The following is a 26,299-nucleotide window of genomic DNA, read 5'->3' on the forward strand; positions in this document are numbered from 1 at the left end:
TATATAGTCAGAAGAAGCGGTCACGCACCAGTGATATGGTACGGTCGACAACCTGGTGTCCCATGTTATTATGTAGCTCCCTAGTACCTTTTCTTTGTATTCTTCGGGTAGAACCAGCTGTTTTCGAGCTGTGGTGATTCTGTAAAAAAATCCCTTCTTTGTCTATCAACAACTTGTCCCACTCTCTGAACAGGCATTTTGTTTTTGGATTGAGTGATTTTAGCTCCTCAGTTAATGGTTTAGAGTCCAGTACAGGACGGATGAATGGGTCAGATTCTTGTGCTTTTCTTAGGTGTTCTTTGGTATGGTACTGACTGATTCTATTGCTGTCCCATCTGCAACTGAGACGGAGAGACAAATCGGTGGGAAAGGTAGAGTCGAAAACGACATTTCTTGTACCTCAACTGCTTGGATAATGGCAATGATGGCATTAGGCGACAGCTCCACTGAACATTCCAACATCAGACTCCACATTCAGCAGCATCCTTGACAAAGCATCTGCATCACTGTTCTCTCGCCCTGGCCTGTACTTTATTGTGAAGTGAAAATCAGCCAACTCTGTGACCCATATGGAAGTGGTGGCATTCAGCTTTGCGGTAGACAAGATATATGTGAGCGGGTTGTTGTCACTATACACAGTGAATGATGGGGCATAGAACAAATAGTCGCCAAATTTTTCAGTGATTGCCCATTTTAACGCTAAGAATTCCAGCTTGCCTGCATGGTAGTGATAGTTCTTCTCAGCTGTTGTTAATGTGCGGGAGCCATAGGCAATGACTCGAAGCTTACCGTCCTGCCTCTGACACAGCACTACACCTAAACCTTGGTGTGAAGCATCGATGAGGACAATGAATGGTTTAGTGAAATCTGGGAAACGTAACACTGGCGGGTGAAGCAGACAATCAATTAGCTGTTCAAGTGCCTGCTAGTGCTAGTCAGTCCACATAATTGGCTTACTTGAGGGCACGGCATGGCTAGCTTTCTTTGTCAATCAATCACATTTTATTTATATAGCACTTTTCATACATAAAAATGCAACTCAAAGTGCTTTAAAACATTCAAAGCAAAACATAGAATTATCTTCAATCAAAAGAAAAGATAAATTATTTAAAAGTTGTTGAAAGCCAAACTAAAAAGGTGTGTCTTGAGCTTCCTCTTAAAAATATCAACAGTCTCTGCAGACCTGACATCCTCTGGCAGGCTATTCCAAAGGTGAGGACCAAAACGGCTGAATGCAGCCTCGCCATGCATTTTGGTCCTCACCCTTGGAATAAATAAAAGGCCGGCGCCAGAGGACCTCAGGATCCGCGAGGGCTGGTATGATAAAAGCAAATCAGATAAATAAGATGGCCCAAGACCATTAACACATTTATAAACTAATAAAAGTACTTTAAAATCGATCCTGAAACACACAGGGAGCCAATGCAGCAATTTCAAAACTGGCGTAATGTGCTCCCGCCCTCTGGTTCTCGTCAGCACCCGAGCGGCTGAATTCTGCAGTAGTTGCAGTGGTGAAATGCTCTTTTTCGGGAGGCCAGAGAGCAGGGCATTACAGTAATCTAAACGACAGGAAATAAAGGCATGCATCAGCACTTCCGTGTTAGCCTGAGAGAGAAACGGGCGGACTCTGGCGATATTCTTAAGGTGATAAAAACCAATCTTGGTTACATTTTTAATATGAGGAATAAAACTGAGCTCAGAGTCAAAAATGACGCCAAGGTTCTTCACACAGTGTGAGGGATTAAAAATGTGTAGTTTTGGTAAAAGCTTCTCTCTCTGACCTTCGGGACCGATAACTAAAACCTCAGTCTTGTCCTGATTGAGCTGTAGGAAATTATCTGCCATCCATGACTTGATATCTAAAATGCAATTTAAAAGGGTATCAATGGGTCCTGTGTCATCAGGAGACACGGCAATATACAGCTGCGTGTCATCAGCATAGCTGTGAAAGCTGATGCCGTGTCCCCTGATGACATCCCCGAGGGAAAGCATATAAAGATTAAAAAGTAGGGGGCCTAAAATCGAACCTTGAGGAACCCCACATTTAATTTCATGAGTTTTAGAGGAACAAGTATCCATACTTACAAAGAAATATCGGTCTGTGAGATAGGAATAAAACCAGTCAAAAACAGTACCAGGGATGCCCACTAGATTTTTAAGTCTATTTAATCAAATTTGGTGATCTACTGTATCAAAAGCAGCGCTTAGATCCAGTAGCACCAAGACTGTGAGTTTTCTCACGTCTGCAGTGCACCTAATATCATTTAAAATCCTTAAAAGAGCAGTCTCCGTACTGTGGTTCATCCTAAAACCAGATTGATATTTCTCCAAAATATTATTTGTATTTAAAAAATGATTCAACTGGATGAAAACCAGTTTTTCTAAAATCTTACTTAAAAACGGTAAGTTGGATACGGGTCTGTAATTATTAAAAACACTTGTCATTGTTTTGTCTGTTTTTTCATGGGCATTACTGGGTTCTGCTTTCAGAAAATCATACAGACAGCTTTTCTAGCAAAATCTTTGATATATTGTCTGTAATAAGTGAGGAGGCCAAGAATCTTTCTTAGCTGGCCAACAGTGTGTGGCTTGATGTCTTTTAATGATCCAACAGCTTAAAAATCTGTTGGATCAACTCTACTACCATCTGGAGAAACTATCCTGCCCAAATAGCGAACCTCAGGTTTGAAGAGATCACACTTGCTTGGTTTGAGTTTTATGCCATATTCTCTGAGTCGCTTCAGCACTTGTCTCACGTTAGCTACATGGTTTTCAAATGTTTTACTGAAAACCAGTGTGTCATCCAAATAAGGGATGCAGATGTTATCCCAAAGTCCTTCCAGACAGTCCTCCATGCAACGCTGGAATGCTGCTGGGCCATTCTTGAGGCCGAAAGGGATGTGAATCCACTGACGTCAGTGGTTTACTTTCTTCAGACATAAATCCCTGATCGTAAGCTTTTCCCTGGTCGAGGAGAGAGAACCAGGAGTTACCACCCAAGCTGTTCATGATGTCTTGAACTCGAGGGATTGGCTAGCGTTAGCACGACACCTTATTGCTATAGCGGCTGAGGTAATGTTGGATTTATTTGTTGAATTGTATATGTGAAGTGATCCATATAGACTGAATTTAAATTGTTTTATTGTAATAGCTGTACATTGTGTGAAGTGAGAGTAATGTTGCCTTGTACTTTATGTAACAGTTTCACCTTTTTCTACGCCATTAAACCTGTGGACTCAAGTACCGTCTTCAGAGTCGTGGTGTGTAGAGAAGGAGTTGAGCCGACTGTCCAAACAAGGCTGAGACAGTACAGTGAAACCACGGCTTCCTTGCAGGCAAGATAACGTGAACACGCTGGTAAGAACAAATCATCACTTTCAATAAGTAGGCTAATAAGTCGACGTTCGACGAACAGCCTGAAGTCAGAAGGAGGAAATAAATAAAGAATAAAATAGCCATGACAAAGACATATTCACATGCTTCTTCTATGCACTCTGGTGCCTCATCATCTGCCACAGCTAAGGCAAGAGCAAAAGCAGAAGCTGCAAAGGCACGTCTTTACTATGCTGAGGAGGAAATTAACCTGAAACTAGAAAAAGCTAAGTTGGAAGCATCCATGCAAATGCTTGAATCCAAGAAAGAAACCGCAGCAGCCGTTGCGGAAGCAGAAGCACTGGAAGCAGAAGCACTGGAAGCTGCTGTGGATGCTATGAGCGAACAATGTAGTCACATGCTTGTGTTGGATTCTACTCCCTGAACAGCCACGCAGCGCACTCAACAGTATGTTGCTGAACAAACCAAAGCTTTGGAAACAGAACACCAGCTAACTGAAGAGGATGTCTCACACAATATTTCCCAGAATGTTCAACATTGTAAGGATGAATAGGTTCGTGAGCCCCGACGAGTGAATTTTGAAGAATGTCATTCCACACTGCCATACCAATTCAGAACTCAAAATGACCAAAATGGTGCATCACCCTTATCCTATCCCATGTCTCCTAATTCCAACCACAGCAACTCTAATACAAATTAATTTGTAAGCTACCTTGCATGCCGTGAATTGGTGTCTACCGGCTTACTTGAGTTTAATGACAAGCCACAGAATTACAGAGCCTGGAAATGCTCATATCACTCTGCAATCAGTAGTTTAAATTTAACAGCAAGTGAAGAAATTATCTCCTTTTAAGATGGCTAGGAAATAGTCAAAAGAACATTCTGATCAAATAAGGGCAATTCATGTTAATAATCCAGAAGCAGGCCTAGACATGTTATGGACAAGACTTGAACAAACTTACCGTTCAACAGAAGCAATCGAAGATACTCTCTTCAAGAGCATTGACACCTGAATGGAACACTCAGAATTCCACTACCCAGCCTTACAGAATATAATGACATTCCGAACAACAGAAACGAGATTCCAACTCCTAACGTCGCTCTTCATCATCCACATTTAAAGTCAATGGCTCATCTCAGTCCAGAAATGGATCCAAATGCCCAAATCATGCTTCTCTTGGGTCGAGATGTCATCAGAGTACACTAGGTATGCAAACAAGTGAATGGCTCGCACAACCAGCTCTATGCGCAGAAGTTAGATCTTGGGTGGGTTGTTGTAGGCAATGTGTTTCTTGACAACATCCACAGACCACTGACAATCAGCTCTCTCTATACAAACACCACAGAGCTGCGACGGCCATCCCTCTTAAAACCGTGCCCTAATGTGTTTCATGTTAAAGAGAAGTACAGTGCCACCCAAGTGTTAAACCACCTTACAACATGTTCCGAAGTGGAACCTACCTGCGATAATGACCATCTAGGATGTAATGTGTTCCGGAGGACCAGCTAGGATAACCAAGTCGCTCCTTCAATTCAGGATGCTTCATTCATGAAAATAATGAACAATGGACTACAGAAAGATTTCAACAACAGTTGGGTAGCTACATTGCCTTCAGTCCATGGCGGCGGCTTCCCAACAATAGGCCCCAGGCACTAAAGCGTCTCATGTCTCTTGTGCGAAACCTTGAGAAGAAGCCTGAGATGAGAGAACACTTCCTCGGTTTCATGGATACGATTTTCAAAAATGGGCATGCCAAGTTAGCAACCCCACTTGATGAGGAAGAAGAACAATGGTATTTGCCAATATTCGGAGTATACCATCCCAAGAAGCCTAAGAAAATAAGAGTTGTATTTTATTCTAGTGCCCAGTTTAATGGTGTGTCCTTCAACGATGTGCTCTTGACTGGACCGAACTTGAACAACACACTACTAGGTGTCCTGATCCGCTTCAGGAAAGAAGCTGTTGCATTCACTGCAGATATAGAACAGATGTTCTATTCTTTTTTTGGTCAGAAAAGAGGACAGAGACTTCTAGAGATTTTTATGGTTCCGCGACAATAACTTCAACAAAGACATTGTGGACTATCGTATGACAGTCGACTAACTAACTAACGAAGAAGAAGCATTTAAACTAACGAAGAAGCATCAGCCAAAACCAACGGCGCATACGTGCAGGCCCGTGCTCGCGTCGAGTGAGCGGCGTAACTTCGTTCAAATAAATGACCAGTCGACTCAGTACAAGTCTTACAATAAAATGACATTATGCATGATAACCCAATGAAACACCTCCGGTGAAGGCGTGGTGTACAAGTAAAAGAGTTCCCTGTCTTTGACACCCTGGTGCCAGTTAGCCATATCTGGCCCTTGGTATCGCACTCAAGTCAAAATCACGCAGGTAAAATATGAATGGACTATGGCAATAATGAGTCCACTAAGAAGATAAAGTGGCCCTCAGGCGGTTGGTCAAGTTGCCAACTCCCTGAAAAATAAATATGGAACACCTCATCGTCAGGGACGGCCGACTTGACTTCCTTCAACTAGGGAAGTCAATGAGTTGACGGCTCAATACCAAAAAAACAATATTCCGATCCTCAATTTTAAGTAGCGATCCTCAAGCTAAAATATCAATATTTGCAATTAATTCATATATAATGTATAATATATTTATTACTCTATAATTTATAAGGTTGTATTGTCATCCAATCAGAATGTTTGCCATGTGTTGCCAAGGGCAAAGAACTTTGTGCTTTGGCAGAAAACGACTATTGGCTCTGGTCCCGCCCATCAGAACTTTGTAAATGCATTTGATAGGATGAAGAACGATCAGGATGAAGGCCCACGTCTCGTGCGCACTGCATGGAGTCCACGCCACTGTTGACAACATGACATGGAAGTGGTAACAAAATAGTTTTATGTAGTTTGGTTCATCTGATGTGTGCACTCCCACTGGTGTGAATGCAGCAACACATGTTTTTTTTTGCAGCTTTGTGTAAAAAAAAAAATCACTTCTGGTATCGATATCAGATCAGTATCGCAATATTTGGTCATGTATTACTTGGTATCGGATCGAATCCAAAATCACTGGTATCGCCCATCCTACTTTCAACTTTTTTTTTCATTTTCTTCTTTTTACATGAATCATGTTTCCGCGTTACTGGCAGCGTATTAAAGTGAAAATTAAAAAAGTTTTCAAAATTGGAGATAAGTGTTTTTCACAGGGCAGCGACGTTATGAACAGCTCAATGCCACATTATGCGGGGACAGCCTATTTTTTCCATTTATATTTCCTCTGAGATCTTGCTGCAGTGAGGAGCGGTTTCTCTGACTACTGCAGAGTAAAATACCGAGCAAGACATGTCATAGTTGAGGCTCACAATGAGCTCTTCTTTAATCACTTCAGCAGAGCATTTGTTTAATACATTTGTCCACTTACTCTTCAAAAAAAGGGAAAAATAATGTAAACTTTTTTTTACTGTTTTTACCATATTTATAGTTAGTGTACTATATATATCAACTGCCTGTACTGTAAAAATTCTGCATATCTGTTTGAACTTGTAGTTAATGTAAGGATGTGCATGTATTCTTTATCTATTATTCATCAATGTATTACTGAGCTTTACTTGTCATTCATTGCACATTCCTGTATTAACCTTGATCAGAGGGTTGAAAAAATGTATTTTTTACATACCATAGCCATCTCTGGCATTACCTGGTGGACAAATTCTTTGCAACTCAATACGGGACGTGTTCAGGCTGTTACTCAATTATTCATCAAGCACACGTGTTCCTAAATACGGGACGATTCCGTTTTTCAAGGGACAATCTGACTTCCATTGTATGAACATTGAATGAAGGCTAATGTATGTGCATCAACAATACTGTTTTGGGGTAGCACCTAATGCAAATAAGCATTTACAATGCACCGGTGGGGGAGAAACTGCACATTACTCCATAATGATGTACACAAAAACATTCATTCATTCATTCATTCATTATCCATACCGCTTATCCTCACAAGGGTCGCGGGCGTGCTGGAGCCTATCCCAGCTGTCTTTGGGCAGTAGGCAGGGGACACCCTGAATTGGTTGCCAGCCAATCGCAGGGCACACAGAGACAAACATCCGCACTCACAATCACACCTAGGGGCAATTTAGACAGTCCAATCAACTTACCATGCATGTTTTTGGAATGTGGGAGGAAACCGGAGTACCCGGAGGAAACCCACGCAGGCACGGGGAGAACATGCAAACTCCACACAGGGAGGCCGGAGCCAGGATCGAACCCACGACCTCTGAACTGTGAGGCGGACGTGCTAACCAGTCGACCACCGTGCCGCCTACACAAAAACAGTTAATTGCAATTTTTTTTAAATAGGTTTAAACACAATAATTATCAATATTGACTGGTATGAAATACTTAGATTGTGACAGTTTTTCAGACATATCACCCAGCCCTACTAAGCACATTGTTTAAAATGGAGTTTTATATTTACCATTTTATTTCACTCTTTCATAGTTACGTTGACCTCTTATTAAAGGTGAAGTATTATGTTAAAATAAAATTACCTGAATTCATTTTTCTGCGGGTCATTATTTTCGAAAAAAAAATAATAAAATAATAATAATATACAGGTATATCGATATCGACCAATATGAAACACTTATATCGTGATATACTTTTCAGTTACATTGCATATGTACACATGTGCTCTGGACACACGTGGACAGACGTACACTTATATCACTGTGTAATCAGTGACAGTAGGCCTATAATAGGTAACCTATTGGCTTAAAGTTTATTACGGGAAGCTGTTTCTCTGCACAAGAAAGGCAATGATGTTAGCTAGTGTTAGTTTAGTTGGCTCGTCTTAGTACAAAGTAGTAGTTCGAAGATGATAGCCATGGATATGAACGTAGCTAGATAGGACTTGTCCCTTTTGAGCTGCATGCCTACATCGATGCAATACTAGGAGGGGCAAAGCATTCAGCACAATCCATATGTGTGTGGACAGCAAGAAAACCGAAGGGGAAAAAAAAGCATTCCGTCACATTGTGCTCCATAAGATTACAGCAGAGTAACTTGAAATAACCTTTCACAGTTAAAAATATTTAGTTTTCTGTTGACAGGACTTTGGTAGGACTTTTGAGCACCCTTTCGATCGTCGATTTAGAAACAACGAAGCACCAGGTTCTGTGAGTGGGTTGCATTATTTTCCTTTTCTCCAGATGAGCTACAGGCTAAAAGAGGAATAAGGAGGTACGATAAAGACTGGAAGCAAGTATGCATTTAGATAGAGGTATAATACAGAGAGCAAGACATGAACAATTTGATATGCAGAAGCATAGAACACTGAATATTGAGAAGACCAAGATACAGGGAGTAAGTAATTTCCATATTACTACAGTATCCCTGCAACGCAGACATCTCTGCAGGCCAAACAGTGTTTTATTCATGCAAAAGGCATCACAAAAAAATGCTAGAACTCAAGGCTGTTCAGGCTGTTACTCAATTATTCATCAAGCAGAAAAATGTACCCTGATTGAAGTTACTTTGAACTTGGGGCATCATTTTTTTTTTTTTTTTTTTTTTTTTTTACAGGATTCTTTTTCTGTTATTAAATATGGTTTAGTGGGAAAAAAGCCTGAACCGCATCTTGCAGACTTCCTCCCCATCCAGATTTATTTATACCACTTTCAATAATTTACACTGCAAAAACCATTCAAGCTACGCTAAGGCTTTGTAGTGCCCCAACAGGGGACTGAGTTCTACTTTGACAATAATAGTGTAACGCCATTTTCTTGAGATATTGCGGACTAGATATGAGCTCAATGGCCACTATTAGTACTGAAGTTGTTGTACCTAATCGTGAAGCATCAAATGTTTAGTTAATTGGAAACTTTTGCATTTTCTGCAGTTTGCTCTTGTATTTATTTCATTCTATTTTCCCTTTGCCACGCACACATTTTAGATGTACTTTCTGCTTGCCTTAGGGGAAATTGAACCCATCTTACCCAGCTCACATTCTCTGACACCCTGCTGGTCGGACTGTCGAGCTGGAGCATGATGCCAGTGTCAAATATTCCTTCGCCTCTTTTTTTCCTTCAACCGCAGTTCTTTTTTTCTTCATCTCTTCACCCCCCCTTAACTCTCACTTTCCATCACCGTCACTCTCATTCTTTCCAAAAACCAGCTTTGCAGCATATTTATCTTATTTTGGGGTTTAAAAAAAAAAAAAAACAGATTCCACTACTTTGTCCCAGCGGTGGAATCATAGAAGCAGGGCACCTCGAGTCATCTAATTTGGAGCAGAATAACAATATGTACCTCTTGTTTCCTGCAAAAGGAAGACCTGTTAGTATATGACAATTACATGGCAGGAGAGAATGGTTGGTTTGGGATGTTAAAACAGTTGTGGATAAGAGTTGGGAAAAAAAAAAAAATCCTCTGTAGAATTTCCAGTTTTGGTCTCACAGTTTAACAAGGGAAAGCCTGAAAACCTCCTAACTCTAGCTCTAATGGAGCAAGACTTTTTTTTTTGTGTGATCACTTTTTATTCTTTAAGATAAGTGATTAGCATAATCACTTGTTGGTAGGAAATTTCACATTTTAGCAGGAAATATTCTGAACGAAAGTTTGAAAAATTAAATATCCAATATTGCGTTTCTAAGAATGGGCCGGCCCACAAGCACCGTGTCGTCACTCCATCTCTGGATGGAAAGAATGAAAGCGTTCGCCCGGCTACGTCTGCATGGACGATGTGCGACCGCGACGAGGAGGTCCGGAGAGCGTGACCGCACAACGCAACCTTCTCCTGGCTGCCTGGCCAGCGGTGGATACGTGACCCAAGGCTTTTCAAAGTAAATCAGTCCATCCATCCATTTTCTCGAAGCTTATTAGTGTGCGCACGCCACTCCGCGATGTGGAAACTTCGCCAAGCCAACCTGAATGTGGAGGACTTGTTTATTCGAAAATTGACATCACTCGCAATGCGACGCTAAGCTGAATCTCTGGCTGGACATAAAAAGCGTTTGTCACGGCTAGGGCTCCGCGCTGTGTTCTTGTTGAGTGCTCTTCGGCTGGCCGGCTGACTGGTGGCGGCATGGAGCTACTCTTATTCGACTGCATGAGTCCGAAACATGGGTCCCCATGTCTGGAAAGTAAGAAGCTGGTCTCGTTCTGCAAACCCTGTCTGTTTAGCCATCGAAATCTAATTCTACCTCGACACGCCGAAGGAGCTAGCAAGGGCAAACAGCCATGGCTGCCTCCCTGTCTGCCTATAGAGCTGTAACAAAACTTTAGCGTTGCTAAATGTCAGAAAACTATGACCGGCAGTAAAACTCAAATGCTACTAATCCTACTATTGTCCGTCCACTTCAACTTGTAAAAAAGTAAATAAAATCAGCAAATATTTTTGATTTTGTGGAGGTGCCTTTCCTCATAAGAGCTCACATCTGATGTCAATAAATATTGTGTACATTGCTTTTATATGTTCACAGGTTGAAGTGGACAAGAGTAGTAATGTACAGTGTTGGGGGTAACGCGTTACAAAAGTAACGCAGTACAGTAATACATTACATTTAGGCAGTAACGAAGTAATGTAACTTGTTACTCCGATTTTTTTGTAATAGTATTACAGTTACTGAGTCGGGTAAGACAAATTTCGGGACTATAATACATATGTTGACGTCTGTATTTTACATTTAACAAGTAGGTCTGTTCATGATATCACTTAGACCTAAATTATTACTTCCAGCAATACTTAAATAAAAAGTTCCTATCGCACTTGGAGCTTCACGTAACATTGTGAGTGCGCGACTCTCTGCCACGCAATTCGATTGTCTTTACACCTTAAAATAAAAAATAAAAAATAATAATGAAAAAGGAAAAAACATTTAGTCATGTCAGTTTTGACTTCAATACATATTTTTGCTTTTATTACACGTGCCCTGTCTGTGTGTTTCTATCTATCTATCTATCTATGTATCTATCTATCTATCTATCTTGTTCGACCAATTATCGATTATATGTTATGCATCACTATTATTTGTGTGTAAATGGCAAATGGACTGTCACTTTTCTACCTTTGGTACTCAAAGCGCTTCACACTGTACCTCATCTACCTCCTGATGACGCAGCATCGGGAGCAACTGGGGGTTCAGTATCTTGCTCAAGGATACTTCAACATGATCACAATGGCCAGGGATTGAACCCACAACCTGCCGGTTGGGAAAAGACCACTCTACCACTGAGCCAAGCCGCCCCCAGTGTGTAAATTAATTTGAGAATAATGATAATTTCAATTGTGGTTGACAGTCTGTGATTATTTATTTACTGGACAAAATATCAGTTCCAATATTTATATTTAAAAAATAAATCTTATTGATACAAATATTGATCAAAGGTAGTGATGTCCCACCACACCATAGAGTCGAAACGTTTAATATTATAGACCACACTATATAGTTAAATATGCTCATAAGTTAATTTTACCAGCTAGAGTATGGCAGCAAATTTTGCATTTTCCTTTTAAGGTCTTGAAATCATTATTGAATAAATTAATCGCCGATTTTTGAAAAAGTAACTTAAAAGTAACTTAAACGTGAGTAACGCATTACAAATAGAGTAATATTGTAAAAAAACGTATTACTTTCACATGCAATTAACTAGTAATATGTAATATATTACATTTTGGAAGTAACTTGCCCAACACTGGTAATGTACATATGAATTTTGCTGACAATTGGTCATCTTTTCAATGGTTCTTTTTGATTAACTTATTCTAATGATTCAGTTCACTTAAAAGAACTGTCATGCCCATCACTAGTTTGTATATCCCACGGTGGCAGAGCGACGTCAAGATTCCGGAAGTGATGTCAGAATTTCCTGATAGTCAAACTAGAGGAAAGAAAGCCAAATTCACATGCAGTGGAGTGTTTAACACTAGGAGTAGGAGAGCAGTAATTTTGACTGTTTTCAAACTTTGATGTGTCATTACTCTGCGTATATAGTGATGCTCCTGGCCTCTTGACTTTTCCTAATTATCTATATATATCATTACCATGGTGCAATTTGATGGTATTAAACAATATAAAAATAGTGAAGAGTCATTATTCCTTTAACTACGGCGTCCTAGTCAATTTGACGGTTCTACTTTTATTCACGCACATTGCACTGTGACGGCGCCGCCGGGTTTCTATAGCACCCAGCGGCTGCATTGAGAAACGCTGCTGATCTATATAAAAAAAATAAAAGTAGAGGAGGCATTACATCTGCTTCAAAATATTGACGAGTCTAAGGATGAATTGCTTGTCTGACACACAGCGAGTCAGAGAAAAACAAAAAAGGCCCTCTGGCGAGGAGGAGGAGCAGCCTTGTCGCGTGTTGTAAAATAGTCTGTTAGGTGTGATAGTCATGACGTTGTGAGTAGTGCATGCCAGACAGTCCAAATAAATAAAATAATGATGTCATGTGGTGCTTGTTGACATAATTCCCCTACGGAAAAATAGAGTTCTGGTGTGCGATACGGACAGAGTTGTTTTGTGTGTCGTACTAAGGATTTACTTCCTCTTCTTCGAAGTGAAGTGCAGTAAAGCCGTTTGTGACTCGCATCTTCTGTACTTTGGCTCCAAACCAGCTGTATTTTATATCAGCTGACACGCACGCAACACAAGAGCAGCACCAATTGTTTCTCATTCATTTACATGACATAATTCACATTAAATTATACTCACAACAGAATTTTAATAAACAAAATACCTTTATTAGACACTCAAGCAGTGAGTAATAATCATTTTAGTCAATGAGGTCATTGCTAGAGCGCATTCCGTCAGGTTGACGGGTCTCGCACTTCTTGTAGTGTCAAAATCCCCGTACAAAATCCCCCGTACTCCTAGTGCAAACCTGAAGACCACCACACGGACGGTTTTTGCCACAATTCAAGAATTCAAAAATCATGCACTAATAATAATGACCAAGACATGTAGGCAGCATTAGTAGACACCCGTTTAAACAGTTTATCAACCCCCTCAAAAAAGTTGATTTGTGGGCGAGTTCCACTTTAATCACACAAACAAACAAAACGCACATTGGAGTAGAGATAAGATCGGGCCTAAAAATTCCAGCCCAAGCCAGCCCAATATTAAGGCCCAACCCAGCCCGAACTGGACCAATTAACTTTATTTGCAGGCCCGAGCCCGAAGCAAACTCGAAATTTTATATTTTATTCGTGAGGACTAAGGAGGAGGAGGAAAGGGAGGGAATGCATCAGTCAGACCTAGACAGAGCACTGCTCTGGGAAAAGGGACTGGATGCGATTTGTGTGATCACATTTGTGACGATGCCTGTGTGCATAATAATAACAAATGAAAACCTGTCTTTTGTAACAAATTCCCCCAGTTGAACAAGACCGTAAGAAGCATATTCAATAAACATTTTTATACATTATAATGTGTGTGTCTGTTCTATCAGGTGTTCATGCTTCATTTCGTTGGCAAAATGCAGCAGGCCATTTGACATTTATTTTAATTTCTTCGAGTTGGCTGAAAAAGAACGCAAATAATGTACATATTTTTATGATCATTATAAATGCATTTACACACTGAAATAACGTTGGAAAAGTTTGTTAAAGATATTTCTGTTTGTGACTCGTACGTCCATACCGTTACGCCACAGTGCCTTATAAATATATATATATATATACATTTTTTTTTACAAGTCAGCGAGAGAGAAGCCTGGGCCCCACCCAGCCCGACATGCTCGGACTCAGGCTCGGGCTTAAGATCTTACCTCTACATTGGAGGGCTGTGAGCACATATGCCGCTCTGAGTCTTTATTTAAAATGTTTGAGTAGAAACATGCACAAGTGGCCAACTAGAAGTCCATCCGGCACTTGCACCTCTTGTCCCTTCTTTTCTTAAAGAAGCTAGTAGCAGTCCTACTGCCCCCTCCACCTCTCTTGGTGTATCTCCTCCTCGCTCTTTACTCCATGCTGGAGGATCTGTCCTATTTCTGTGGGCTGCAGACACAGCCTTCTACTACTACTATGGCAAGAGCACTGGATAAGTGATAAACTATCTGTGTATGTTGGGTAATGGGCAGAGATTGGCATTTCATCCCAGGGACGGAACGGACACCCATTTTGTGGACGGACGGATGGAGTATGAGAAGTTTAAAAAGGACATAGTTAGCAGGGATGGGTTTTCGTCCGTCCCTCTATTCGCCCTACCGACTTATGTGTTGTGTTGGGTTCTTTTAAAAAGCAAGACCACTATTATCTTTTGTGGTACCACGCAGCTGCCTTTATTAACTGACTACACAGCACTTCATCTGCGCTCCCCGCAGTAACATTGCACAGGTATAGTCTGCCCTCTAGTGATTCAACACATGTAGTACCATGGATTATGCCACAGGACCCCTTTTCACTGACTGACAGAAACATGCCGAGTCTGTCTTCTGTCTTTAATCCCGGGTAATGTATGTATGTAATGTATAGGCATAGGAAAAAGGTAGATAGCAATTTTGTTTTGTTAACTAACTCTTAACGTTCAGTACATACATTTTCCCTTTGGATATATTTAGACCGTAAAAATATCTGCAAGCACCGATGACCAGGAAGTGGAAGTCTTTAATTTTCTCCTAAAATAACATTGCGTTATTTTGTAATAATCATTTTATTGCAAAATAACGACATAAAAACAAGAATTGATTGTGTTATAATGCAAAAGTTTGGCAATAAAACGCAATAGCATTGGGTTATAAAGCAATCTTAAATATTCTTGTGATGTCCCCTGGCAGACACTAGTCAGGTGACCGACCTGCGTGAAGTTGGCAGCTAAATGCTATCTTGATTAAACAGTTGTAGATACTCACGATACTCCCGGCCGCTAAGTGGATGTGCGTAAGAAATTAGCCAGCCAATGACCTTTAAATTATGTTTATAAGTGCACAGACGCTTTTTTGGGGTGGCTCGGGGTGGGAGGGCGGACTGATAGAATGTAAGGACAGAACACTTTAAAAGGACGAGGACGGACGGGGTTGCAGGCCGATTATTTTTCTTAAGAAGGACGGAGGGATGATGACTAAGGGTGCCCACGAAGCGGACGGAGGATGGACTGATAAATTAGGGTAAAGTGCCCATCTGTGGTATTGGGTAAGTTAGTGTTGCTTCCTGTGACAGCATTTTGGGTTGCTTGCAATCGTGCTTGATGAGGTCTCATGTGCATTGCGCAGATTTACACCATGAAGGCACACAGAGAAAAATTAACCCATTGACAAGGTGTAAACAAGCACCCCATGCTTGTTGGGACCAATCAAAAGTTTTGGCAAAGGACATCAAAGCATAAGACAGCATGTGGCATGTATGCTTTGGTACAGCATTATATGTGTGTTTCAGAGTGTGTGTGTTTATGTGTCCTCATTTTCCACTTGTATGAGCACTTTCCAGAAACTCAGAATGCATGCAAGGGTTTATGCGTGTAATAAACCTGTATCAAAAGTGCCACAAGCTGTTACCCATTGATCCTCATAGCCCTGAGTCCCTCCTGCTTTATTTTCTATGAAATAGAGAAATATAATTCTAAATGGCTGCTCAACATGAAAACATGTACCCGGTGTTTTTTTTTGTTGTTTTTTTTTTTTAATTAAAGCGCAATCAACTCAAAACAGAAGCAGCGCCTCATAATTAAAATATACTGTCAGATGTTGTCAATTAATTTTATTTTTGCATCATAATTTTGTTTATCAATGAAACACTCATAGGACTTACCGTTTATTCAATAATTTCACTAAGCATGTTAAGAGTTTTATCTAAGCGGGGCTTGCCTGATTAGCATATTCCATCATGTTAAACAAACAGAAGACTATGAGGGCCTTGGGGGAAACGAGGCAAACATGTGCACAGCATACAAAGAGATCAATGTGTTTCCAAAGGCACACAAAGGCCTGCTGTTGGAGACCCCTCCTTGGAAAAGCTTTAAGGAGTGATGAAGGTGCTCCATTGTCACTGTTACTTTAACACCTACGCTGCCCTCACTTAAAATATACAAGAATTTGCTTGTCGGTTGCAGATGAATGCTTTGCAAAGTCGGTTCTTGTAAGGCCTGTGATGAAGTGTTTTTGTGATGCTGAATACAGTGTAGTAAAGTTTAGTAGATTTAGTATTGAAGGTTGACCCAAACATGTACACTCATGTATCAGAGAATATATGAATACCATTTGTTTAAACCTCCTCCTCATGCTGCCGGTAATAACAATGTGACTGCTCCTGTGGGCTTCTGGGCCCTCTTTTATTGAAAGTCAGGCAGTCCAAGTCCAATGAATAGCTAAAAATAAGAAAAGTGGTGAACTGAAGGTTAACAAAACAGGTAAGGCCAAACCAAAATGTACAATTCAGTTTTATACAAAAGGCACAATTTTCAGTCTTTGGCCTAATTCCAAAACCCACACCACACCCTACGCTTCTCATTGAAGTGTACGTGTAGTGGAAGTGCACATAGTGTTCGAGAGCGCAGGTTACAAGTGAAGGAAAATTGCAGAATGGGGACAGTGCGTGTGACGTCATAAACTTAGGACACTGTATTGGAACTACAGTGCGTGTGACGTCATAAACTTAGGACACTGTATTGGAACTACGTCACCAAACATGGGGGCACTGGTTGTTGTTTTGGTAATTTTGCTGCTTAAAATTATATTAAAACTACTACTATTTTACTGCCAAGTAAAAACTTGGGCTGCGGCCTCCGGTCGATGGCAACTATGGCTCCATTATTTGCACTATTTGCGGCCACTGCAGGATATGCCGCACAAGCACAGAGAGTCACTAAGTACGTCGACAACACTAGGACAAAATACGTAGGTGACTTTAAAAAAATGACCATCCCTGTAATCGTCCCTAACCGGGTCAAGTACCAACTGACGTGTTTTGTTCCTTTAAAAAGAAAGACCACTGCGATACCACGGAGTGCCTTCATAAACTGCCTGCAGCAACACTGTAGAGTCCTTTTTTTGTCTTTTTCGTGTGCGTTCCCTGCAGTAACATTGTACTCAGGAGCATAGTCTGCCCTCTAGTGGTTCATCACATATAATGCCATGGATTATGCCACAGGATGCCCATTTAACTGACAACTGAAAGAAACACGCCCAGCCTGTTTTACATGTGTAATCCGGGATTAATTATGTATGGGGCGTAGGAAAAAGGTGCATAGCAATTTTGTTTAGTTAACTAACTGTTCACAATTAGTAGATACCTTATCCCTTTGCATGCGAAGTATGTCCTTGTCTGGTACATCTCTAGAGCGTAAAAATCTTTCCAAACATCATTCATGCTCATGCCACCGCCGCCGTGTACTTAAACCTACGACATGGAAGGGGAAGTCTTTCGTTCACCTCCTACAATAACATTGTGTTATTTTCCAATAATTATTTTTATCGCTAAATAACGCAATAAAAACACAAGTTTGTTTGTTTAATTGTAGTTGTAAATTGTAAGATTGTGACCTCGAAATATTGATAAGTATAAAATTATATAGTTACTGTCGGCCGAAAATCTTGGACGTCCAAATATGGTCAAATTGTTTTCTTTTTTTGTCACAAATAGATTTCAATGGTCTGTCCCTACTTCGTCTGTAATTTTTATGCAATTCTAGCCCATTTAAAGCAGTGAAAATAGCAAATACCCAAATTTCACATCCGGAAGTATCTGCGCCACGGCCGTCTGCTGATTGCAGCCTTTTTTTAAGCAATAACGGGTGAAAATAGTAATGTTCGCTGAATTACATTGACTTGTTTGATATGGATCGATGATATGCTTTGTTGCAAAAAGACAAGGGGGTCTTTTTGTGTCGTGAGGTAAGTCTCCATTTCATTTTAATATGCACTTTAGACATGGTTAGTTGGATCATTGTGTTATTTACTGCACCACTTTAAACCTGAAAGAATGCGTTTTGTGAAGGCGTTATAGCCAAAATGAAGATGTATTGTATTGGGTCTTGTGTGTTTGCTTCACATGATTGAGGACTTTGAATTACTCGGATGAAAGTGTTTGCGGCTACCAGTACTTTATTTTCCGAGGAAACGTCTCTTTGACTGTTAAAAGTTTGCCGACCCCTGGTCTAACAGATCTGTAGATGATGCTGCGTTGCTAGCTGTGCATACTGTGCTGAAGCATCGTGAGTTTAAGTATACATGTCAGAATGTTGTTTATTGATTTTTGCAGCGCTTTCAAAACAACCCTGTCTCAATTTGTGTAGGCTTCTTTATACTTGCGTCGGTCATGTGATCAAATCCGGCCGTTGTAGCCCGCTGGAACCCCCAGCTGTGGTGATTCACATGGCTGACTTTCATGCTGCTGACGTGGGATCTACTCCCACTCAGTGTTGCATTAACAATAGCCTTGTGATTGACTCATGATCAGTCTAGTGGAGTCTGGTATCTGTGGTCTGTCTTGTTCACTCAGTCAACAGGGACCGGGTCCAGCTTTCCTGTGACCCAACACTGGATAGGTGGTACGGACAATGTATAATGGATGGATAGACTTGTCAGCCTGATATCTGTCTGGCTAAATTGGCAGACCTGACAATTAGTCAATGCCTCTTAACACCAGTGGAGGATTTATTATCACTCGGCTATCCATAAGGAATTATGAATGAGTAAGATTGCATTCATTCATGTATTGATTTATACATATCCATCCATTATCGATACCGCTAATCCTCACAAGGGTCGCGGGGCGTGCTGGAGCCTATCCGAGCTGTCTTCGGGCAGTAGGCGGGGACACCCTGAATTGGTTGCCAGCCAATCGCACGGCACACAGATACAAACATCCGCACTCACAATCACACCTAGAGGCAATTTAGAGAGTCCAATCAATTTACCATGCATGTTTTTGGAATGTGGGCGGAAACCGGTGTACCCAGAGAAAACCCACGCAGGGATTTATATATAATTTATTATTATTTTATTATGACCCCTCAAGGAAAATTGTCAACTCTGCTGTATGTTTGTTTGTTGCACGCCATACAGAGAAAGAGACTACATGCATGCAGGCATGCAAGGGGAGATGTTAGAGTGCTTCAGATGAGTTTAATGCCACATCTAGGAAATGAGTTGGCAGCAGAGTTTGTTGCTACCCCAATTGAAAGTGCTAATTACTTTGGCGATGGCCAAAGTAATAGAAGCATATGGCTTTTTTTCCACTCTAATGGCATCATTAGGTTGATACTTGTTGAGAGTGTTTCGATGGGTGTCCGATAAATTATTTTCAATTTCAGAGTGAAAGTGAAATGTGAAAGGGGATTTCATATCAGCTTCAGACTTTCTGATCAGGATACTTAACTTGCTGTCAACATGTAGAACGCATATACAGGTCTTATATACAGTATCTAAGTAAGTGACACTCCTCTTTAAAGACTAACCAACCATCTGGATAGACTCATGTCATGTCATGTCATCTTCCAAACCGCTTATCCTATATAGGGTCGCGGGGAGTTGCTGGAGCCTATCCCAGCCGTCAATGGGCGAAGGCAGACTACACCCCGAACTGGTCGCCAGCCAGTCGCAGGGCACTGGATAGACTCTTCAATATTAATTCTTCAGTATGTAGACAAACTATAAAATTCAGACAAATATATGCTTTTAACTTTCAACGGGCTTTAGATGGCGGCACGGTGGTCGCCTGGTTAGGATGTCCGCCTCACAGTTCAGAGGTCGTGGGTTCGATCCCAACTCCGGCCTCCCAGTGTGGAGTTTGTATGTTCTCCCCGTGCCTGCATGGGTTTCCTCCGGGTCCTCCGGTTTCCTCCCACATTCCAAAAACATGCATAGTAAGTTGATTGGATACTCTAAATTGCCCCTAGGTGTGATTGTGAGTGCGGTTGTTTGTTTGTCTCTGTGTGCCCTGCGATTGGCTGGCAACCAATTTAGGGTGTACTACTGAAGACAGCTGGGATAGGTTCCAGCACGCCCATGACCCTTGTGAATATAAGCGGTATTGATAATGGATGGATGGATGGATGGGCTTTAGATAATACATTTGGATGTGGATGTGGTCATTTTTTAATGTCCTGTTACAATAAATGTGCTTAGGAAATGCAGTTTGCATTGCTGCCAACCTTGTTATTATCAGTGGACCCAGACCACATTTCTTTTGAGCATGGTGTGAGAACTGTTTTAAATGCAGTTGTCATGCTATGTTTGTGGCCAAAAAAGAAAAACCTTTTAAAAGTGACTGAACCTCGGTTGCTTGGTTCATGCCAAAAGACACCACAATCTATCTCTTACATCGCCACCCCCCCCCCAAAAAAAAACCACTTGGCAAATGTTTTTGTATCATAAATATTAGTGGTATTGGTACTTGGTATTGGTATCGGTGACTACTCAAGAGTAGTCTGAAAAAAAGGTACCAAACATCCCTAATATTAAAATTTTGATTTGAGGCCGTTTTGGTTTCCCTCACTGTCTTCTGTCCAGACAATTTGTTTAGGAGCTGGTGGCAAGGCCAGAGCGGTTGCTATGGTCACTATGCAATTTGTGATTGTGAAATATGACGACAAATGGGCAAATCAACTGACAAATGGTAAGCAAACCTTGAAAGAAAGGGACTGAGCACTGGAGTCTGGATGACACCAAAAGATAAAGCCTGGCCTGAGTCATTGAAGTGTCTCATGTGACTTTGTTAATATAGTATAAAGCCTCAACCTGAATATCCATATGACACACCATCAAGTGCCTATATGCACTGTCCTTGGCACCCATGTGGAATGAAAAAGAAACCACAGTATTGGACTGCAGGCATCGTATGTCCCAAATGAGTGCAGGTATTCATATCACACATTCCTATCGCACTTTGCTTGACAAAAGACTCAATAAAAAATGGAGCTCTATACCTACATCATAACACAAACCCTCTGCCACGGACAGACCCAATTGCACAAATATCCCACCCCTTGCAGTTATAGAAGACAGCAAGTGGCAAAACTTGTCTTGCTTCTGGCTCTGTTTTCCTGCAGTTGCATCATTGCACGTCAGTGATCATAAAACATGCAAACAAATGCAAAGCTTGCTAAACTAACGGCTGTGATGGACAAACACAGAAGAATTGAGATGTTTGAAAAAAAGATTTCTAAACGAAGCTGTTTCATAATTATTTTCACTTCACAACCTCCTACCAGTTTATGAACTTTTACTAACGAATTCATTCATTCTCAACACATTGCATTGTTATTCAGGTCTACCCAGATTGCTAAGAAGAAGTCTAAACAAACTGGGGTCTGTCTAATAATTGCAGTTTAGGTTTTACACGAAAAATTAATAGATGCAGCCATTAAAATATTCCTCGGCATGGGAGTGAGGAAGAGGGAATGAAGGGGGGAAGCAAACTAGGTCAAAAACAGATACAAACAGGTACAAAAGAGACAAGCAGCTGATTGTGAATAAGATAAGTGTGGGGGGGGTCAAAGAGTTGATTTCTTGGGCTGTGACTCCCTCATGGCGAGGACACGGTGAAGAAAAATAGACATAAAAGTGTTTTAAGTCAAGATAGGCTTTTCTTCACGGGGTTTTCTTATCTGATGGCAAAGAGGAGTGGGAGGAGGGTGTGTGTGTGCAGTAGGGATGGGGGTTCTGAGGATGCACAAGATGGCTGTGGAATGAGGGAATAACAATATTGTAAATATCAGAGACACAATGAGAATTTGGTGAGAAAGGTGCAACAACAGATACAAAAAAAGAGTTGAAAAAGATTGGGAGAAAAGCAACGAGGTGAGAAGATGAAGACCTCTAGAGAATAAAAAAAGAATAACACAACTGATGGGCAGGAGTGAGCGAAGACGGTTATGTGCAGGATACATTTAGAAGCCTGTCACTTAAACCTGATTGAATTTTAAATTCCATCACAAGATGTGGTTTTAATAGCATGCCAGTGTACTATACAGTACATATTGAAGCTTTGTAATTGCTGCCTGCCTGAGGAGAATTCAGCGTAGCACTTAAGACAATCAAAATTTGCAAGATTGCAAGCAATCATAGATGGGAGGTTCAGGACTGTCACAAATGCTTACAATTAAGTGAAGTCAAAAGGCACAGATTACACCACTGTACTCATAATTACACTGCTTAGTGTGCTTTTCTATTGATGTTACTCTCCAATCTCAGCTGTTATTATCCAGACTTTTTAGGGAAGCTAATCGTGCTTTTACCCTATCACATATCTATTCCAGTTGGTAAAGTCAATAAAAAACACTTAGGCATCCTTTAAGAGAAAGTACTCTCCATTTATTCCTCCCAAGGCCTGAATAGTGTATCCTCTAATGAACAATGGTTGAACTCTCTTTTCTTTGAATTTTGAAATACATGTTCGAGTCAGATACAATGGAAATAATATAATCCTTTCCATAATCCGTCACTATCATAAAACCTCCATTGACTAAGGCAATGACTATTTTAGTTATGCATATGAAATAAAGATTAACCACCGATAACAATAAAACATCAAAGCAATTAGACACTCAGGGTTCGATTTGCGTAGAAAGAGCACCTATGCCTGATTTTTGTATGGGTGCAGGGCTGGCTGCGCATTTGCCAATATGGCAGGCCAGTCTTCCCCAAGCTGGGAGTTCTGGCGCAGTAATGGTGTGTAGGGCACAGGCAGACAGATCCTAAACCCCGCAGACATTTGTAGTGGATGTGAGCCATATTTTATTCATAAATATGTGAATAGCAGGCATCAGAGCCAAAGAATCAGAATAATCTGTATTGTCCAAATATCAAAAAACACACCAGGAATTTGTTTCCGGTAGTCTAAGCTACACTATTATCACAAGTAACCAAAAAAAAAAAAAAAGAGTCTTTACGTTATGTAAGTATACCATTAGTGGTGTAGTATATTAAGTATATTAAGTAAAACCCTTTCAATCATTGTGGAAATTGATTCATTGTGGAAATTAATTCATTGCGTGCTTTATATATGTATGTAGGTGTGTATGTATGCATTCATTCATCTTTTATTATTCTATGGGAGGGGGCACACAATCAATCAGCAGTGGGGGTGGGGGCGGTCTTCAAGTGCCCAATTCAACACGCAGTTGTGCTTCTGCCATGTCAAGATTGTAGAGCACGACGACCGTGCCTTATTTAAAGGGGATGAAAGGAGCCGCTTTGATCGGCCATGATTGGCATCAACTGTGATAACTTCCACATTGGCGCAGCCCTGCCCCTTGCAGATTCTCGGCCTGTGCTCATTTACAAAATTACCAACATCGTGTCCAACCTGCTTCCACACAGAGATACAGTACATCACATGCCGTGCTGGATTTACACCGGTCACGAAAATACAGCCCTCGATCTCAAACGATGAGTGACATAATGACAAAGTGAGTGAAGTTGTCAAAATTTAACTTTTTTTTAAAAATTCAATTCTGAATTCACACAGAAGTCACACAAAGGCAAAGGGAGTTAACGACTGTCATTAGCAAAAAGTAAAATCAATCAACCACCTTAACTTGGATAAACAAAGATAATGAAGATGATGAGAATGACGCTGGAGTCTGTACCTGTACTTTGTCTTCTCACATTCTCATGTTTTATGCTTCTGCTGTCGGATTCTCTTGGCTATGAATTATACTGTATATGATAAAGAAGCTGTACTGTATGACTCTGCAAATGTCGCAAATTCTTTACAGTGCTCCAAATGTAACTTTTTGACTGAGTGAATGCAAGTCACATTTGTCTCATTAGCCCTTTTCCTGATGCATGATTGGCCAATTGTTTCTCGTGGTTGCACTTTTTAATAAAGCCAGTCCACCACTGGACTGCTTTTGATATACCGCAGTCAGGCAGAGAGAAGACATTCTGAAACCAGCAACCATGTGTTTCTTTACAACAGGAAGAGGCAAATTTGTTAGATTTAAAAAAAAAAAAAAGTACAGCATCATGCGCTGCTTTGAAGGCCAAAGGCGGTCAGTTCTGTACTTATCAGCTTGGCGTTGACAGCAACAATGAGCTAATGGGCTCATCTGAGAGCCATCCGGACGGCACAGCTCCTTGAATGTACAGCACACTTGTCAAAGGCTGCATTGTGCTTTAATAGATGCTACGTGACATGCTGCAGTACCAGAATACCCATCACACACAGAAAATATATATCCTTAAATCCGGATGTGAGTTTTACACATTATTCGGGAGGGAGAAATGCAGATATCTTGTTTTGTTAGAGTTTGAATCCAGTGAGAGAATTTAAATGTAAACAATTAACATTAAAGTGCAATCACTACTAAACATTTGCGGTAGCATATACGCATTAGAGACCCAAATGAGCAATGGGTAGCTTCCCTTCCCAGTGCCTGAAAAGCAATTTAGGGAATTGGGTGACTCGCTCAAGAGCCGCTCAGCTGTGATTGCTGGGGGGATTTTATTCAGTTGCCCTTACAACTGGTGTGCCTTACCTTTTATATTCTGTACATTTGCCATCATTCAGACTGATAAAGCAAAGTACATCGCCGAGCTCTTGACATTTAGTGAAGCAAATCAAAATGTCACCTTTCATCTATGAAAGGAGTAAATCTGATTATCTGCTCCCTGGATGCAGGCGTTGTTTACATGCTAGTTATAGATGAATCCCTGTAATAAGGATGAACAGGATTGGGTGACAAGACAACTCAAATTATTAATTATCCTCCAAGTCTTGTTTAAAGTAATGAAAAAAATAACCTAATTATGAATCACAATACAAGTGCAAAATGTTTTCCTCATTGTGCCCAAGGTCACAATGCCAATTAATGTTTGCAAAGCCGCGGCTGATCTCCCTTTAGAGAAGACAAACTACTTGGCTTCATGTTGTCATCTCCTATGTTCTCTCATTAGTTTTGCCAACCACTCGTCCACTATTGGCCCGCGGGAGCTCTTTGCATTTCTGTTTGAGATTGATTCCATATTTTTAAATGGTATTCAACAGCATTCGATGAGTAAAGACACCAGCTCAACAGATCACTTTTGCATATTAGTGTTTCATAAAGTATATTACTTTTTTTTTTTCTCCCAGATGAAGGCAAATTAAGTAACCTGCTCATTATCATTACAAAATTAGATTTTATTCAGTTATAGAGTATGTGTGGGTAAATATGTGTGGGGGAACAGTATTCTTTTTCTGTATAAAATATTAAAGTTGCATCTGAAATGAAGAAGCACCTCAGTCTCGTCGCCCCGTCAGTTATACAAGCAATTAATCTTTCACCATCTCATAGCATTTACTGGATTCTGCAGGAGGCTAATTGCTACATATTTCAACTAAAAGTCACAATCTGTCCAATGAAAAGAGTCTTTTGAACGTCCTGTTGACTCACCAAGAGGGAATGCGCGTCATAGAGGGTGCAGGAAGTGGGGGAAGCGCATGCTCTCACTTTGGCAGAACGACACTTTGCCTAGTTTACAAAAACAGGAGGAAGATTCCATCTTGCATGTTGTTGGTGGTGACTCTTGTGCTTTCCATGTGACTGGGAGGCATCATGAGACATCAGAGGGGTGGAAGGGGCTGGACTTTCCCTCTTCCTGCTACCATGTAGGCGTGGCACGATCAATACAGGACTTCGGCATGGATAATCCTCTCATGGCAGGCCAGTCCTCCATCATGCCTGTGTTTGATCGTCTCTATAAGCATCGTGGATTGGTGTCAATAGTGAATACACAGTGCTGAGCGGTATATACACATATACACCAAGAACAACAGTGTGTAAGATGGGGGTGGGGGTGAAGTGACTGTGAAGTTAATTAGAACATCCTGTGTCTACTTCGCTCTGCCTTCCTCCCTCCCCTTTATCTCTGAGAGGCTTTGATGTGGCTTAGTGCCTGGAAACCTAATGAAAAATGTATACTAGTTCACTGTCTCTCTCCCCTTTTCTCTCCTCTCCTTCGGCCTGACTTTACTTGGCTACTGCGGATGCTGCTACCTCCATTCCATAGGCCAATTTTCATAACATTG

At 40.9% G+C, this 26,299-nt stretch overlaps 1 long non-coding RNA gene across 1 annotated transcript in view; it reads right to left on the reverse strand.

Moving 5' to 3' along the window:
* The window catches only part of LOC147147792 (uncharacterized), a 47,234-nt gene extending 21,204 nt beyond the window's left edge, over positions 1-26,030 (reverse strand). Inside the window, exon 1 of the long non-coding RNA XR_015086902.1 lies at positions 25,665-26,030. This is a non-coding gene — a long non-coding RNA (uncharacterized LOC147147792). The remainder of the gene's footprint in view (positions 1-25,664) is intronic.
* Positions 26,031-26,299: the final 269 nt, after the last annotated feature.

This window comes from Filicampus tigris, chromosome 5, assembly GCF_054856515.1.
Source record: "Filicampus tigris isolate MCC_2025a chromosome 5, RoL_Ftig_1.0, whole genome shotgun sequence".
Taxonomy (NCBI): domain Eukaryota; kingdom Metazoa; phylum Chordata; class Actinopteri; order Syngnathiformes; family Syngnathidae; genus Filicampus; species Filicampus tigris.